This window comes from Carettochelys insculpta, chromosome 11 (assembly GCF_033958435.1).
Source record: "Carettochelys insculpta isolate YL-2023 chromosome 11, ASM3395843v1, whole genome shotgun sequence".
Taxonomy (NCBI): Eukaryota; Metazoa; Chordata; order Testudines; family Carettochelyidae; genus Carettochelys; species Carettochelys insculpta.
Window position 1 is genome coordinate 29,025,663 of NC_134147.1, and position 17,094 is coordinate 29,042,756.

At 45.7% G+C, this 17,094-nt stretch overlaps 1 long non-coding RNA gene across 1 annotated transcript; it reads right to left on the bottom strand.

Moving 5' to 3' along the window:
- Window positions 1-6,655: 6,655 nt before the first annotated feature.
- Window positions 6,656-15,881, bottom strand: LOC142019154 (uncharacterized). Its single transcript, XR_012647001.1, has 3 exons — window positions 15,743-15,881; window positions 13,474-13,672; window positions 6,656-7,706 (listed from the first exon to the last, which is right to left on the bottom strand). It is a non-coding gene; the product is annotated as an uncharacterized LOC142019154 (long non-coding RNA).
- Window positions 15,882-17,094: the final 1,213 nt, after the last annotated feature.

Genomic DNA, 17,094 nt, shown 5'->3' on the forward strand with positions numbered 1-17,094 from the left:
CTCCTGTGCAGGTGCACATAATCATCAAGAAGCAAAGAGCAGATCCCTGCTGAAGGGGACCCTTCTGGTTAAGTAGGGGGAGCTCCACCATTTGTCCATCAAGCTGAAATAAAACCCAAGGGTTAAGCAGAAAACTGCTCTATGTAAGGAAGTAAGTCAATTTCTCAGAGGATGGAGTACTAGCAGGGTAGACTGTACCAGCCACAATGGAAAACTGAAAACACAAACAGTTCCAGAGCGGATGCGGAAACTGATGAGTGGGTGGTTTCAGATGCCTTCAGGAAGCTTTGGAACTTCCCTCCAGTCTTTGCACCCTCTCTGATGCCTCTCATTTGGAGAGTAATAAAGTCATTTGGGATAGAGTCATGCTCACCATCAGCAAAGACAGACCTTGGGAGATGTAAGGACCTTTTCATTCTTCTGGAAGGTGTAAAGGAAGAGAGCCTGGGGAGGTGGCTGGATGAGCTGACAGAAAACCTAACTGGTTTCTGTCAGAATGTTGATAGAATTAACATTTTTAAAAATCTCCTTCCTCTGAAACATCAGGGATGGCCACAGCTGGAAATGGGGCATTGGATGAGGAGAGACATGGCTTTGACGGGGCACTGCACTTCTGTCTCAGGTGCTGGTGTGGCTGGGTCATGCTCACATACTCAGGGCTAACCGATTCCCATATGTGGGCTCGGAAGGGAATTTGCGCCCAGGTCAGAATGGCGCAAATGATTTAGGGGCTTCCCTCACCCAGCCCCTAAGTCACATGCCAGGATTATCTGTGTGTGTATCACAGTTATTTCCTGGGAAACCAATGTGCCACTAGATGGCAGTACAGTATAATGTGACATCTAGTCCCACTCCACTCTCACTAGAAAATACTGTATGCTAATTTACTGGAGAACTCATAGTCCTGGGATCCAAGGCTGGCATTTGTAGGTCAGTGGTTCAAATCTAACCCAGGTCAGCAGGGGCCAGAGGAATCCTTATGCTCTGACAGCTGCTCAGTGGCCCATGTGAAAACAAGTTTGTGGATTTCCATTTCTGTCCCATGGACAGGTGGCCATATGGTAATTGGTACTAATTTGCCCATTGCTAGCAGTATTTGCAGAGAAGCTAAACACTGAATCGGTCACAGAGACTGAATCCCCTTCTCACCTTTCTGGACAGTTCCACAAAGAAAAGGATTTATCTCTGTGCCAAAGATTTCCCTCTGTAAGGAGGCCAGAAAAAGAATGCCCTGTCTTTGTGCCTCCTGGGAGAAAACTACTACTTGAAATAACCTCATTCAGGACAGGAGCACAGAAGATAGCATGGGTGACATGTAGTCCTTGAATAGCTAACCACTAAGCTTCTATTTATTTAGTATAAGACTCAGATATTCTAGTGATGGGGCCATTTAAAACTTTTAAACACATTAATAATATGTGTTACTGACAGATCAACACAGCTGCCCAGACGGAGGTTATCCAAAGCAGATAATAAGCAGTCCAGTAGCACCGTAGAGACTAACACATTTATTAGGTCATGAACTTTTGTGGGTAAAACCCACTTCACCGGATGAAAGTAGAATGGAAAAACAATCTATAGTTTTTCTACTGTATTTTCATCTGAAGAAGTGGGTTTTACCCACAAAAGCTCATGACCTAATAAATTTGTTAGCTCTCAGGTGCCACTGGACTTCTTAGTATTTTTACAGTTACAGACTAACACAGCTACCCCTCTGAGACTTTTTATCCAAATCATTTAGTCCAGCCTTAGTGGCGACTTAACTTCAACAAAGAAAATGGATCTTAAACCCTTTTCTCATGCTGAGTCTTCTGACTTCAAAAGCTGGCAGGGGTTGTGGGGGGAAGAAGCGTCTTTTTGGATCCCTCACGTTGGAAGACATTTAGCTGGACATGTTGCCCACTCAGCTTTTTATAATCCTGTGTGGGGCTGAAGCAGCTGATCCTCACAGGACACCCCATGAAATAAGCCATGAGCCCAGCAAACATGTAACTCTGCAACCATTCAGATCTGCTTCTCACACACTTCCTTCCATTCAGATTGGGAAACCAAGTTGCCATGCAAATCCCTCTGGGCATCTGGGTGCCCCTCCAGTGCAGATTTGTCTTGCTGTTAATGGATCAGCCTGTTTTGGTAACTTACCTCCCAACCTGGTTTACTTGGAAAGTAAGGGTTTAAGGAACAGGGCTCTCTCCATGCATAACAAAGATCTTCCTCTCTCGGTCATATTTATGGAGGAGACAAGTGAGGTGTCTGAATCCAAGAAGCACTTCCCAGAAACCGTCCCAAACAACATCAGGCCACTTTCATTTTGTGACCTGACATTTCCGGATGCCAGTACTTCCACCCAACAGAAAATGCCCATCACAGCCTGTGCTGGAATTCATCTGCCTTGCACTAAAGCACCCATGTGGACTCCAGCTCTCGGTGTATGTCTCATTTAGCCACTTCCTTATTTTAATGAGAAACATTATCTCATATTCCCCCACAAGGGCTGATCATTCCCGATGCTGTCACAGACACACAAGGGCAGAGTGGAAATACACGCTCTGAATCGCTCTAGAGCAGGACTGCAAAGGAGATGGCATCTTGAGGGGGCTGCCTGTAGAGGTGAACCATTCCAGATGCCATCCTATTTATGGAAGGCAGGCTGCTCTCAGTACAACCCATAGACAAGACAAAAAGAGATCCCATTTGTCCCACATTGATATCTCTAAAAGAGAACTGGAAATGACCCCTTAGTGTCATTAAAATAACAACCGTGGATACAGGCACCCTTACTTGTCTCCTCCACAAACATGACTGAGAAAGGATGATCATCTAAAAACACACTGGCTACATCTGCACTAGGACACTACGTCGAAGTTGCCTATTTTGACTTAAGAACACCGAAATAGGCTACTTCGACGCATATCATCTACACATCCTCAAGGGCTGGTGCCATCGACATTCAATGTCGAAGTAGCAATGGAGAACGTCGAAAGGAGCTGCCCTGTAAGGAAACGTGGAGTGTCCACACATACAAGTGCTCCCCATCAAAATAAGGGGCCAGCAAAGTCCCGAGCTGCTCCCTTAAAGGGCCCCTCCCAGACACACTCGGCCTGCACAGCACGAGATCCACAGAGCCGACAACCGGTTGCAGACCCTGTGCATGCAGCATGGACCCCCAGCTGCAGCAGCAGCAGCCAGAAGCCCTGGGCTAAGGGCTGCTGCACACGGCAACCATAGAGCCCCGCAGGGGCTGGACAGAGCATCTCTCAACCCCTCAGCCGATGGCCGCCATGGAGGACCCCGCTATTTCGACGTAGCAGGACGCGGATAGTCTACACACTCCCTATTTCGATGTTGAACATCGAAGTAGGGCGCTATTCCCATCTTTGGATAGGAATAGCAATTTCAATGTCTCACCGCCTAACATCGATTTCGACATCAAAAAAGCTCATGGCATGTGTAGACGCGACATATACTATTTCGACGTTGTGCCAGCTACTTCGAAGTAGCCGGCTAGTGTAGACACACCCAGAGGGGCAAAAGCTAAACCCTCAGACCTCACCAACTCTACATGTGAGATTCAGATCCCATTCTGAAATTTCAGCTAAAGCTCATCTCTAGAATATGGCTATTCTTAATCAATCCATGCAAAGATCATGGGAGAGCAATGACCTCATTATGTCTATTAGGATTTTCACCACTGAGCTGAGCAATCTCATCCAGCATCCCCAACAGCTGATGTTTCAGAGTAAAGGAGAGAAAAGTGCATAAAACTCCTAGCCATAGATAGGAGAAAGTGTGTTTAGCTTTTATCCAGCACGCGTTTAGCATTCCATTCAGCTCAGAGATACAGCTAGCCCATTGGTGTCCTTAAGCAGGAATATTTGTGGGGGAGGGGCTCCCACTACAAAACATACTGAAAAAGTTCATGGCGGTTCCTTTGAGCTGCTTGGGGCCCAAAAGCAATTGCATAGTCTACTTATGCCTAAGGCTGGCAATGAGTCAGCTCACCTGACTGATGAATTAAAATTCCCCTCTGACCCCAAAGGCTGGATATGGCATTTTTTGTGGTGCATACGGTCTCAGGTGTTATTCCTAGACATCCTTAACTGGGTGTCACACAGTGGGGAGAGAAAAGGAGGCTAGCAGCCCTGGCTCAGCCTTTCCTGGGCTTCCAGAGGGCTCAGATTTTGTAGTAATTTCATCTCAGAAAGCAGAACAAGTACAAAGAGCCAACCCAGTGGGGCCCAGCCTGGCAGGGCTCAAGGCACCATGCTGCTGGCAGGGCCTGGCCGATAGACGGGGGCCCAAGGTGGCATGCTGACAGCAGGACCCAGCCAATGGGCAGTGGATGCTGTATTCAGTAGGAGTGCAGGGCCCAAGGCAAACCACCTTGCTTGCCTTACCCTAAGATCGGCCTGCAAATACAGTCTAAATTGCCCTGCTATGCAATGGTGTGCAGTGCTGACTGGGTAAAGACAGAATAAATACACAGTCATGATAATCATGTGTTTTGTAGCAGATTTATAAGCTATTGAAAGGGCTTTAGGAAAGGGTAGAGGGACTTTCTTTCTGGCACAAAACAGTTTCAAAGATGGTCAAAGATAGTATTTCTGCTGTTCAGTCCAGTCTGAGAATGAGTTCTCTACTAAGAATTAATAGGACAATGCTTCTGTAGATTTCTACTGCTTCTTTTCTGCACTTGCTAAAATGCTGTAGATTTCTACTGCTTCTTTTCTGCACTTGTTAAAATTCTAAGGCACTCAGGTCCATGGTATGCTGGGCATCATTAAATACATTTAGAAACACATCACTGTCCCGAAGGAAAAGGAACAATACTTCCAACCCTCTACTCCCACAGATGAATGCTTCATACTTAAGAGGAATCAGCTCTAGATGGTTTATTCCCTTGGGCACATATGTATTAAAGTGATTTTATTAAGTGACTCAGAAAATGATTGTTTTGAAGTGTCTTTCCAATTTGTCAGGATATTTCCTCAGGCACCTATTATATCCTTGGATTTTGCTAGTCTATGTCCTGCATCTTTGCGTTTAATTTCTTCGTCTTTTTAGTGTTATAAATACATGAATTGTTCCAAAGAACACCAGTTCTACCTTGATCAGGGATCTGACAATGGTGTGAACATGTATTTCACAATCTGTAGTTTTGTGGAAAAAATAGACACGTCAAATTTATTTTTGAATGATCACAGACAAGACAGCAAAAGTATCTGACTGGACTGCATGATTCAGAGATTTGATTCTAAGAGAAAGAGCATTTCATCTCCATGTTCCCAGTGCTAATTTACTCAGTTCCATAATAGCTGCGGCACAGACATTACTGTGTCTGATGCAAGTTTAAAGGCCGGTGCAATGAATTAATTGTTGGTCTCCGTGCAGGTCCGAGCAGACAGGTGTCCACCTCCCAGAACCCACCATCATCGCTGACCTGGCACTAGCCAACGGTTGCAGCAGAGTGGCCTAGTCTTGTCTGCATCACAGAGTCTAAGTGTGGATGGAGCAGTTAGCACAAAGAGGCTTTCAAAAATGATACATCTTATAGTTTTTATTGTACGGCAGGTAAAAGATGTATTGCCGTATAAGCTTTCATGGTCAAAGACCCACTTTGTCAGATGCATCTGACGAAGTGGGTCTTTGACCATGAAAGCTTGTGCTGTAATAACTCTGTTAGTCTATAGGGTGCCACAGAACTTTCACAGATACAGACTAACACAGCTATGCCTCTGATACATGGCAGTTGAAGACATTCAGTGCCAGGGAGTGTGTGTATGTCACATTTGCAAAATCGACTTCTAAAATTGCAGGTTCAGTTTTGCACACCTACATTTTCAGATATCTAAAAGGTCCTTTTCGTGCATGCAAATTGCATGTGAGTGCACATGCGTGCCCTTTCAGATGTGACTCGCTGCATTTGTGGCCACGCTCAGACTCCTGGAAGGTGTGGAGCTCGTCTCAGTCCTTTGAACTTCAAAGTCAGCACCTCACAGAATTTGGCTCTGAAACAGAGACGATCACCTCTCAGGGTATGAACTCTTATTGACTGATTTCAGGCTGCTTCAGAAGAGAATTACAAAGCCCTCCAACTACTCAAGCACCATAATCGACATCACCAGCAATCATCTCATGTCAGAAGGGAGTCTGTGTCCTTAGCTCCATGAACTGGCAGAGCGGGTAGCACTGGGGGGAAGAGGAACTCCATACATTGGCATGGATCTGGTTGCTCTGACTTCTGAACAAGTGGTATGGAGGTGCACAGCCACTGATTCAGCTGAGGGCAGCTGTGGAGCCTGTGCTTCGAGTTAACTACTCCACCCCCTGGCCACATGTGCAAGGGTACGGATTTCAGTTTTCTTATAGTTCACCCACCGGAAATACTGTGGACAAGTGAGCAGGGCAATGCCATTTAGCATATGAATAATAGTAATAGCCTATGCTTCTGTAGCATCTGGTATCCAGGGATCCCCAAGCAACTGACGGGATCTCCAAGCAGATCAATTAATGGTGGGATGGCATTTTGGAAAAAAATCAAAGGCAACATAAATGTGTGTTACTGTTACTTTTAGAGAAGGACAGAGTATGGATCCTGATCCAAACTTTCTCAAAGTTCAATGTTGTTCACATCCAGAGGCTTAATTTCCCCACATCAGTTATTATTAACATTAACTAGCTATTAAGTATCCGCTAACTAGTTAATCCTCTTAAACCTCTGTGACAAAGATTGGAGTTGCCATGACCTTGTTACACATAGAGCAACTGAGGTTCAGAGAAGCTAAGCGACTTGACTGCAGTTAAACGCTCATCAGTGGTACAACTGGAAACAGAATCCAAGAGTCCTCTGACCACAGTTCTTCTCTAACCACTCAATGCAGCACTCTCTCCCACTGTTTCAATGCATTCCCTTTTCTGAAGTATCTGCCCTCTTTAGAGTCCACTCATGCAAACCATTGCTCATGTAGCTCAGCACGCCAAGGTCTTTCCATGAATAAGAGTTTGAAGAGCAGGACCCTTATTTTGAACACCTAAACTGTAGGCAGCTCTTCAAATTCTGTTTCGTGATCTTCACACTCTCTTTTCCCATCCGCAAAGCGCAAACTCCTCGTGTTGACTCTCCCAGACATGCAGAGAGGTCAGGGAGTAAAGACAGAAACAAATGCTCAATGCACAAAGCAGATCCATTCCTTGGCCTCATTGGCCTCCCCAGAGCTTGGATAACAATTAGAGCAATTATCTAACTGGGAAGCGCAAGACAGCGCCTGCTCCACAGCTCAACCGCCAGGTTTCACACACTTGGCTCAGGAGGTTTACAGCCAAGTGTTGCTGTTCAGTTGCTTAGTTTCCGCTGGGACCTCGCCAGGTTTTCTGAAGAGAGATGTATTTATTTACAACTGGCTTGTGAGCTGGAAAACTGGTTTCTATCTTTAATGGGAAGCACCTTCTGCAGATTAATACCAGCAATGTCTTCTTTGAGGACTGCTGTGTTCTTATCCCACTTCAGGCAAGGGGCTGGAGTAGATGACCTCCCGAGGTCCCTTCCAGCCCTAGAATTCTATGATTCCATGATTATGTGAACATGTGCCACTACCCTTTTCAGCCTTTCAAGGCCTCATAATTCTCCAGAGCTCAGATCTGCGAATGTATTTGCTATTTGTAATTCTTTTCTCTTCAAAAACCTCGGGCTAAGAATTAAAAGCCACCTGCAGCACAGAAAGAGAGGAATTTTTAAAGACATTGGAAAACTTGTGTAGGATTTGTGGGGAGATTTTTTTTCATGCTGAGAAACAATCCTTTAAATAAATACAGGTTGGCCCCTCCTGTTCCAGCACCCTCGGGACCAGATTGGTCCCAAGGGAGTTTGCTGGACCAGGGGAGGTCAAACTTCCAGGATTGGGGTGGGGAGGCACCAGACTCCTTGCTGGGCTCCCCATAGGGTTCCCCTATGGCTGCTGCTAGTCCCGCTGTCTCTGCTGGCCCCACTGATGCCTGCTTCGTGGCCTCGGCTGGCTGCCGCTGCTGCCAGACCCTCCACTGGTGGCCCCAGGGGTTCCACTGCCCCAGTGGCCCCACTGGCTATGTTGACTCCACCCTGCTGTTGCCAACCCTCCAGACCCTGTTGCCGCAAGTCTCAATGGCCCCATGGGCTCTGTTGTCCCCAGCCCGCAGGACCATCTCTCAGCTGGTGGCAAGCTCTGCCATTACAGCTGTCTCATCCAGGTGCCCTGTGGTCTAAAAGCACCTGTGGACCTGCAGGAGAAGTTGCTGGACCAGAGTGTCCTGGACCAGAGAGGCACAAGCTGCACTGCACACTACTTTGGCAGACATGACCATTGTCACAGGCTAAATCAGGGCACAGCCACATTCCTGCTTGAAGGGGAGACCTCCAAGAAACCTCACAATTCTGCAGCAAGAGGTGATTCACTATTACTGAAATCAGTACTGGGCCAATATCAGGGTGCTGTGGTGTGGCTCCCCAATACTGGAGCTTTGGCCCATTACACCTGGATGAAATGTAAACCCACAGCACATTTAGTAAAGGTAGCATCCTCCATACTCCATCCTAGGTTGTTACATTTACATACTTACTTTTACACTGCCAGTCCAAATGCATGCAGGCTCTTTTCTCACTTTCTGTCCTAGCTAAACTCTTGAGTAATGTTGCAGGACATAGCTGTCGTACCTTTTTATTGTAGCGGCAGGTCCCTCAGGGATGAATGACATAATTCTTGTCTATTCTTTCCAGACTACCCTTTTAGGCTTGTTGTTAGCATAACTTAATGGTTGGAAAAAAGGCATTTGGATCCTTTGATGAAAGGTGCTACAGATATATAGACAATTAATTAGACCTCATTACACCCGTGTTAGTTGTGTTGTATTATCCTTATATACTATGTAAGGAAACTGCAGTACAAAGTGGTTTAACAGCTGGGCTAAGGCTGTATGGATCAGTGCTCAGCATCCCAGCTCTCCAGCTGTGCCCACTGAACTTACGATTCCTAGAACACCTCACGTCTGGTCCCGTCTTTCTAATAACAGCAGTAAAGATATACATAAGATCGTTAGGGCTGGAGGTGTGTCTTTGTATATATGAATACATCTTGCAGCATAATGGGGCCTGATTTTGATTTCACGACCTGAATGTTATTACAATATCAACATGAAACAACAGTAAAGCGACATGACAATATTACCATAGACAACCATTGCGCAAGGAAATCCTGCAATTGTGTTTGCAACCCTAACAAAGGTGAGGAGAATGCGTTCTTGTCTGCATGCAGTTACTCAGTGAGTACATGCAAATGCTCAGACTGTATATGCAACAGGTACATATGTAGGATTTGGAAGTGCACTGTGGATGCCAGCCTTTGAGGAACCTAGCCTAACCATCACATTGATTAGCAGGGCACCATACAAATATGCACATAAATTCAGTTTGTACCAAATCACCCTAACATGGTCACAGATTTTGAAAAAAAGTGAGTATTCTGGTTTTACTGATTTTAACACAAATTTTGCAAATACCAGGACTCTGCAGAGCCACTACACCCTCAGATGTCCCTACAGTGCACCTCTGCAGAGGAGAGGAACTGCTAGCTGGCGAATGCTGTTTGGAGGGCAAGTGAGATGGGCCAGGACCTGGGTGATAGCCCACATTTGTTTTCCCTACCAAACTGAGCCTGCTGCTGATTCTTCAGCATGGCCCTCTCTGCTTCCCTGTATAGTGAGGGAGTGAGACAGGTCCTGAAAGCTGAGTCTGCTTGACTTCTGTAGTGGAAGTCCACAGGGAATAGAAGCCTCCCCTTGCCTGCCTGATACTACTGGGAACCCCTCCCTTTCCACCTTCTGTTGCCCATAAATTCTGGGCATTCCTTAGGCCCCCCAACCCCTACCGTCTGTGCCCCATGAATACCTGGCATCTGCCAGGGCCTGCCCCTCACCAGCTTAACACCCATGAGTATCAAGGACCCCTCACCATGCCTATTGTTCACAGTTAGCAACGTTCTCTCTAATTTTTTCCCATTATGTGTGGAATAAACTTTGTTATGTGCACCAAGACATTTGCAGCTGTGCACCACCAGTAGAAACACATGCTGCTGGCTGGAGGTACTGTGGGCATTCTGTATCTGCTGGGCAGCACCTGCATCTCTTCTGGGTGGCTGCCAAGTACTCAGCTTACAGGGAACACTGCCTGTGAGTACCAGACACCACTCTTTCCCCTCTCCTGACTCCTCTGAGTACCAAGAACCTCTCACCCCATCTAGCCATTCATTTTAGGGGTTTCAAAACACTATTTTCGCCCCTTTTTAATTATTTTTAAAAATAAAAACAGATATATTCCCAGGAAGTTAAAGTAAAAGCCAAGAACATAAAGCCAAAGGCCGTACATATCCATCACCTGCTCAGGCTTTTTAGAAACCTGCACATGGAATATTAAACACACCACTAATGTTTCTTGCACCACAGGCCGTAAACAGAGCTTCGGTTTCTACTGCTGGCAATGACTGGTTTATATTATCTGCAAGGCAGCCAGCTGAGGAACAATGAGGATCTGTAGCTTGTAGGACATGAGACCTGCTGAGGGGGCTAATTCAAACTCCTTTCTGAAACTCCACAACCTGCCCAGAGAGAGAGAGGCATTGACACACGTATGTCCTTGTGCAGCAGCATGGTCTAGTGCAGGGGTGGCCAGTCCATGGCTGTTGAGCCGTATGTGGCTCTTTGAGGCATTAAATGCAGCTCCTCCTCGGAGCCCCATGCTGGGCGTGCTGTCCATTGATCGGCGTGCACTTCCCAGTGGAGGAGAGAAGCATGTGGCAGCAACCGATGTGTTGGCTCCGGTGAGTTGCAGCATTGAGTTAGAGTGGGGGCTGTGGGGGTTGCCTGGCTCTGGAGGAGGGGTGGGGGATTGGGTTAGAGAGGGGGGTGGGGGTGCCTGGCTCTAGGGGAGGGGTAGGACATTGAGTCACATATATATTTATTTTTATCTAATCTATCAACCTAGATAAAAATAAATATATAATACATGGCTCTTTGCACTCTGTCTGTGGCTCTTCATCCCTAACTGATTGACCACCGCGGGTCTGATGGTTCAGACGTGAACCATGGAGGCAAGAGAGGAAGGGTTTACATTCTTCTCAGCCACAGAATTGCTGTGTACCTTTGGATAATATTTAGACTTTTGGACCAGACTTTCAAGGCTATGTAGATCTTTAAAAATGCAGCTGGGTACCTGGTAAGATTTTCCCAAGGGGCCCAAGCAGTTAAATCCTGTCAGAAACTATCTGCACCTTTAGGCACCTTGGCCCTTTGTGCCTCGTTTTCCCCCATCTGTAAACCCTGAATAACTAAAATTAACCACCCAGCATGGGCTACTGTATATTTTAATTTGGGGAGGTTTGTAAAGCACCTTGAGACACTTCCCCAAAGGTGCTATAGAGGTGCGTGTTCCATTTGTCGCATCTTTCTGCCACAAATAGGATACACAATAGATTTGGTGTCTTTAGGAGAGATCTATTTATGTATCTGTGTGCTAAGGAAGAAAAACCCAAAGTCCTCAGACTGATAGGAAAAGCATGCTTCTAACTGGGTAGCTGCACAGGTGGGCTAATGTGGGGGAAAATATGCTTTTTTTTAAAAAAAAAAGGACAGCAATGCAATACAATAACACAAAAGAAAGAAATTCTTGTGAATTAAACTGATTCCTTGATCTGGAAATGCTGACCTGGCAGCAAGCAGTTAGGCATAACAAGAACCATAATAGGCATGAAACTCTCGTGCTTTCTATATTTGTAATGGTCTGGCCTGTTTAGAGGAAGCTGCATTAGCAGCCATATATTATGCCTTGCGCTCTGCTCTCTGATAACAAGCATAAAAGTAGGGTTAAGAACTTACCAAAGTTGTTTTTGGAGTGTATATGAGGGGCTGGGGGAGGCCAATAGTTTAACTAGCTTTTAAAGAATTTGTGCCCTCATAGGAAACTCTGGCCATGAATTCTTATTGAAATAGCTCCAATCTTATCCATCTATAATCCTGAGTGACTGTTCCATTAACTGGATGCCAGATCCTGAACCTAAAGCCCCAACGTAGGCCCATCCAACTGTAAGAAGGATCTATCCTATGCAGGGACAACTGGTGCCTGGGGGGGAAGGAGGTGTGGGAGCACAGAGGGACGGTCGAGTCGCCTGTGATCCTACAGTTTCAGCCAGTACCAATGGAGAATTCTTTCAGAATTTTCAGGATCAGTCCGTACCAAAGAGCTTAGAGGAGAGAACTGGCCATGGGCAGCTTTTCTCAATTGGCACAGCAGCACCACAATAGCTCAGCTTTGGCAAAAATCCATCCAATCTACTTGGAAGATTTAAATGATTTTCAAAATCTTTAAACATTTCTGCAGCAAGCAAACATTTTAAAACCAAAACTAAATACTTTTCCCTGACTTCCCACAATTAAAACCTCCCGAGTATTAGATGGTCTAAACTGTCTTGGATAGTTTAGCTGCTCGATACATGGCCATTACCGACTCCCGAATGTGTGGGCAGTAAGCCTCCTCCCACTGCTCTCTGATCATTCTTTGAGAGCCTCTGGTGTGTTTAGTTGATCATTAATGTATTAGATTAATTATCTGTATTAAACTGCAAAATAGCATGAAATATACGTGAAATTGGCTAGTTAATAATAATTAGATGGGTAAATACTGACTCATTATGAACCAGTCATCTCTTTAAATGAGCAGACATGACAAGGCAGGTCCTTAGCCTTTTACTAATGCGATGAAGTTTAGTTAAACAGAATATTTAGGTATCTTAAATCAAAACTAAACCCATAATGCCCCGTGGAGGAAATCTGTGGATTAAAGCATTGTCTACCACCCCTTCTCACTTTCACATCCCCCCAATGCTCTTCTTTAGCCCCAGACCCTTCTCTGGAGTGTGCTCAGAGCTGAAACAGCTGTCAGTGTTTACCTTTTAAACATGGGTTTTGCAGAAGATAGACACATTGACACAACAAGGCCAGGCCTGCCGATGGTGGTGGGCAAAGGGGGCAGTTGCACCGGGGTCCGCCATTTTCAAGGGGCCTGGAGCTAAGGCCGCAACAGCCCTGCTCTGGTGCTCCACACGCTCTGAGGCAACGGGGCGGGGAAGGGGGGTAGCACCATGGTCTCAGCAGCGCTAAGAGGTGACTGCCCTAGGCCCTGCCTTGGCCTGTCCCTTCTGGGGCTGTGGCGCCGAGTCGAGGGGTGAGTGTGAAAGACAGTGTGTTGGTGTGAATGAAAGTGACACGCACACACACACATTGTGAGACTGACAGGGGTGTGCACGGCCCCTTTCAGCATGGCAAGCCTGGTCAGACATAGCAGCTGCTGCCAGCAAGCTCCCTCCATCCCACGCCCTGTCATGTGTCCCCTCTCCCCCATAGAGATGGGTTACAGGGGGAGGGGAGAGGGACATCCTGAAGTCCGTGCCCCACCTTCTCTGGCTTCCCCACACTGCACAGCAAGCAGGAGGCTCCTTGGGGGTTGGAGCAGCTCAGTAATGGGGGGAGGGGCAGCTGAAGTGCTGGTACCCGACATCCTTCCAGCCAAGCCAGTCAGGATCACTTGTCAAAGGCTCCAAGATCTACCCGTAGACTCCGATCTGCTTCTTGGTGGTCACTGATCTGAGGCAATCTGCAGGTGCAAAAGAAACCGTGTTAAACTCTCAGCTCTCACTGGGTGGGAAAACACTTGCCTTTTGTGACTGCATGCATAGAATACAATTAAATGTGGACGCTAAGTACAAAAGCCTTCAGTGCGTCTTGGACGTATATTAAAAACTGCCTTAAATTCTAGGGTCTCCAGACAGCCTATGAGATGAGTAACTGAAAGTGACCTACTCCCCTAACCCACACACCTGCCTTCAGGGTATTCTACTGCCCATCTCTGCAGAGCCCTCTGAAACATTCCCAGATTTTCCAGACCAAAAATCCAAGTCCAAAACACCCTTATTTGAGGGAAAGTGGGGATCTGGCTCCCATGTCCTACCTCCAGCCCATCTGTAGGAACATCCAACCTAGCAGATTTCAGAAATGCTCCAGGCTGTCTCTATGCTGCATCACTAATGAGTGTGAGATGAGACACTTTAAAGTGTTGAGTTAATGAAGTTGCGATCAGTGCTATTGGATTAAAGGCTAATGGCATTTTATCGCACGTTAATTACATATTAAATGTAATACAGGATGAAGCCAAAAGAATCAGAGGTTTAGTTTTAAGAAACTTTACTATCTGTATTATCTAGGCATCCTGCGTTGTGGGAACTGGACTGGAGGTCTCGTGAGACCTTGGCTCACATGGTGGATTGCTGAGGCTTACTGACTCGCAGACAACTTGAAAACAGTTTTACAGTATTTCAATGGACCTGAACCAACCTTCTTGATCCAAATTCTCCAGGGCTAAGAAGGAATTCAGATGTGTATCTGTATCCAGATCCAAGTTTTGTAGCTGATTCCTACCTTTATAGTGGGCTATACCTGTAATTGCAATAGCTTGGCACATCAGAAGGGATAAGCACCTTGCAATCTATCTATTAAAGCCTTGTGTATGGGAGGTAAATTTTCACCTCTTCCTATGTGAGCAATGCTTACAGTTCAAGTATTGGATGGGTCTCCAGCCCTGGCAGCTGTCTCTAGTACTGTGTTGGTTTGATCTGCTCAGAGCCAGTTTAGATGGCAGAGTGATAAAAATGTCTGTGGTCCCTGACAACAAGTCTACAGTTGGATTTTAGAGGTAGCCATCCTCTGGAAAACAGCTGCTTTTAATGTTTCTCATGATGGACACCCAAAATCACTGGTCACTTTTGAAAATCTCAGCTAGGAGCTTTTGCATTGCAACTCAGTTGAGCAGATCACACAGAAGAGGAGGGATGGAGATAGCCATAAACAAAGCAAACCATTCCCTGGTGTGGGGTAATAATTCGCAGTGAGTTCACAGCTGTCAATAGGGCAGCTAGCAGAAACCCAAAATCCCAAGTTTATACAAACTCACTGCTCAGAGGAGTGAGATCACATTATGTGCACTCCCAGGTGGTTCCACCAGCTCCCCATGCACTTCATGATCAGGTGCACAGTACACAGCTTAAGGGTGCCAGAAAGGGGCTGATGACACATCACAGGTATTTCTCCTTCTCTCTATTCCCCTGCCTGTGCCTTCTTCTCAGTTAGCACATGCTTCCTCCCTGTCCCCCATTACTGGTGTGAAAGCCTTCTGTGCAGCACCTGCTGTCCAGAGCTGCTTTGCTAAGACTATTTCCAGCATCCACACCCTCCTGAGCGAGGCAGGCAAGATTTGAACCAAAACAAAGAACCCGATCCCCCTTTTCCAGCTGCAAAGATAGCCTCTGATACCTGCTTTCCACTCAGTTTCACAGAAATGTTTCATCTCCTGTGTGTATATTTAATTTTAGAAGCCAAACTTTCTCCAGGGGTCATCCAGTAATAAAGTACAATAAACGATAAACACTTTGAGGGCCAGCTCCTCAGCTCATGTAAATTAGCACAGCTCCACAGACTTAGCTGGAGATACAACAATGTACACCAGTGAAGGTTCTGTCCCAAATTTCTAAAGCCATACTTGTAATTTCCCTGCATATTCCTTACACAAGAATTCTTCCAATTAAAGTCAATGGAAGTTTTGCTTGAATAGTGACTGGAGTAAAAATAGAGTAAGACTATCAGGCTTTGACACACAGTCTTCAACACATACCCACACAGTAATCCTCATGCCGCATGATATGCTTTGACTTTTCATCTGCCACAAAAATGTTAACTATGCCACCCAGTACATTCCATAACAGAACAATATTTATATTTGATCGCTGGGATGGTTTAACTCCATAAGTTACATAAGACAGTCATTCCCCAAACAGTAATGGAAACTTGACCACGCTTGCCATGGTTTATTTTTGCACCGCACATTCTTTGGCAGATACTTATGGGAAACAATATGGCAGAGGAATGGCATCAGACTTCCCTTGAGTGAGAGCCAGGACAGCAGCCCAGCAGAACAGCACAGCACATTCCCTCTTTTTTGGGAACTTCTGCAACGCTTGTGACTCATCTCGCCCCTTTATGCACCCAGAAAGATTCTAGCCTTAGGAAAAAAGCCTTGATAATAAAGCAGCACAGCACCATTAATAAGAATTGCCTCGGCAGCTATCTCCACTCCATTCACAAGCTAAAAAACCTGTAGTAGCCACACTGTCACCCAAATAAGGAATGGATTTTATTTAAACTCCCATGTGCAGACTTCCCTACCTCATAGGTATGCACTTACTTCACTGGGGACAGCACCTCTACAGAAACAGAGCATAATCTAAAGTGGTGTTTCTTAAACTGTGTTGGTCAGAACACTGGTGTTCCAGGAACAACTCAGGTATGCTGTGAGCATTTGGAAAAATACACTGAGGGTGTCTATTTTCTGTATTTAAAACCAGATATCATGCTACTTCTTCACTGCTGTGAAACCTGATTAAATTACTGTACTTCAGTTTGTTTTTGCTGTATATGTTGCTGGATTTTTTTGTTTTTGGTCTGACAACAATTTTTTAAGAACATTTTCCTAGGTGTTCTGCATAAGAAATATTGTTGTTGTGTGTTCCGTGATCTCAAAAAGTTTAAGAAACACTGATCTAGAGCAGTGGTTTTCAAACTTTTTTTTTTCCACAGACCACTTGAAAATTGTTGAGGGTATAAACGGACCATTTAATGATTTCTCCAAACATTGCTGGGACTGTTAGCTAAGTATTGTAAAATGCTTTGAACAAAAATTTCTGGATTAAAAGAAAACCCGTTTAATAATAGCTGCTTTTTTGTTCTGCAAATAAAAGTGACTCGTAACTCATATTGTAATATCGGTAGGGGTCTGTCCCCAACCACAGTGGCCACAAAGGCTGGGAAGGAGAGCTGTCTCCCCCTGGCAGCTGCAGCCCTGGAGCAGGGGAAAGTCACCTCTTTCTCTGATCACTGCAGTGCTACAGGCCCATATTCCCCAACCGCCACTGCCTTATCTAACCCCACTGTCCCCTCCCACCTACCGCCTAATCTTACAGCCCACCA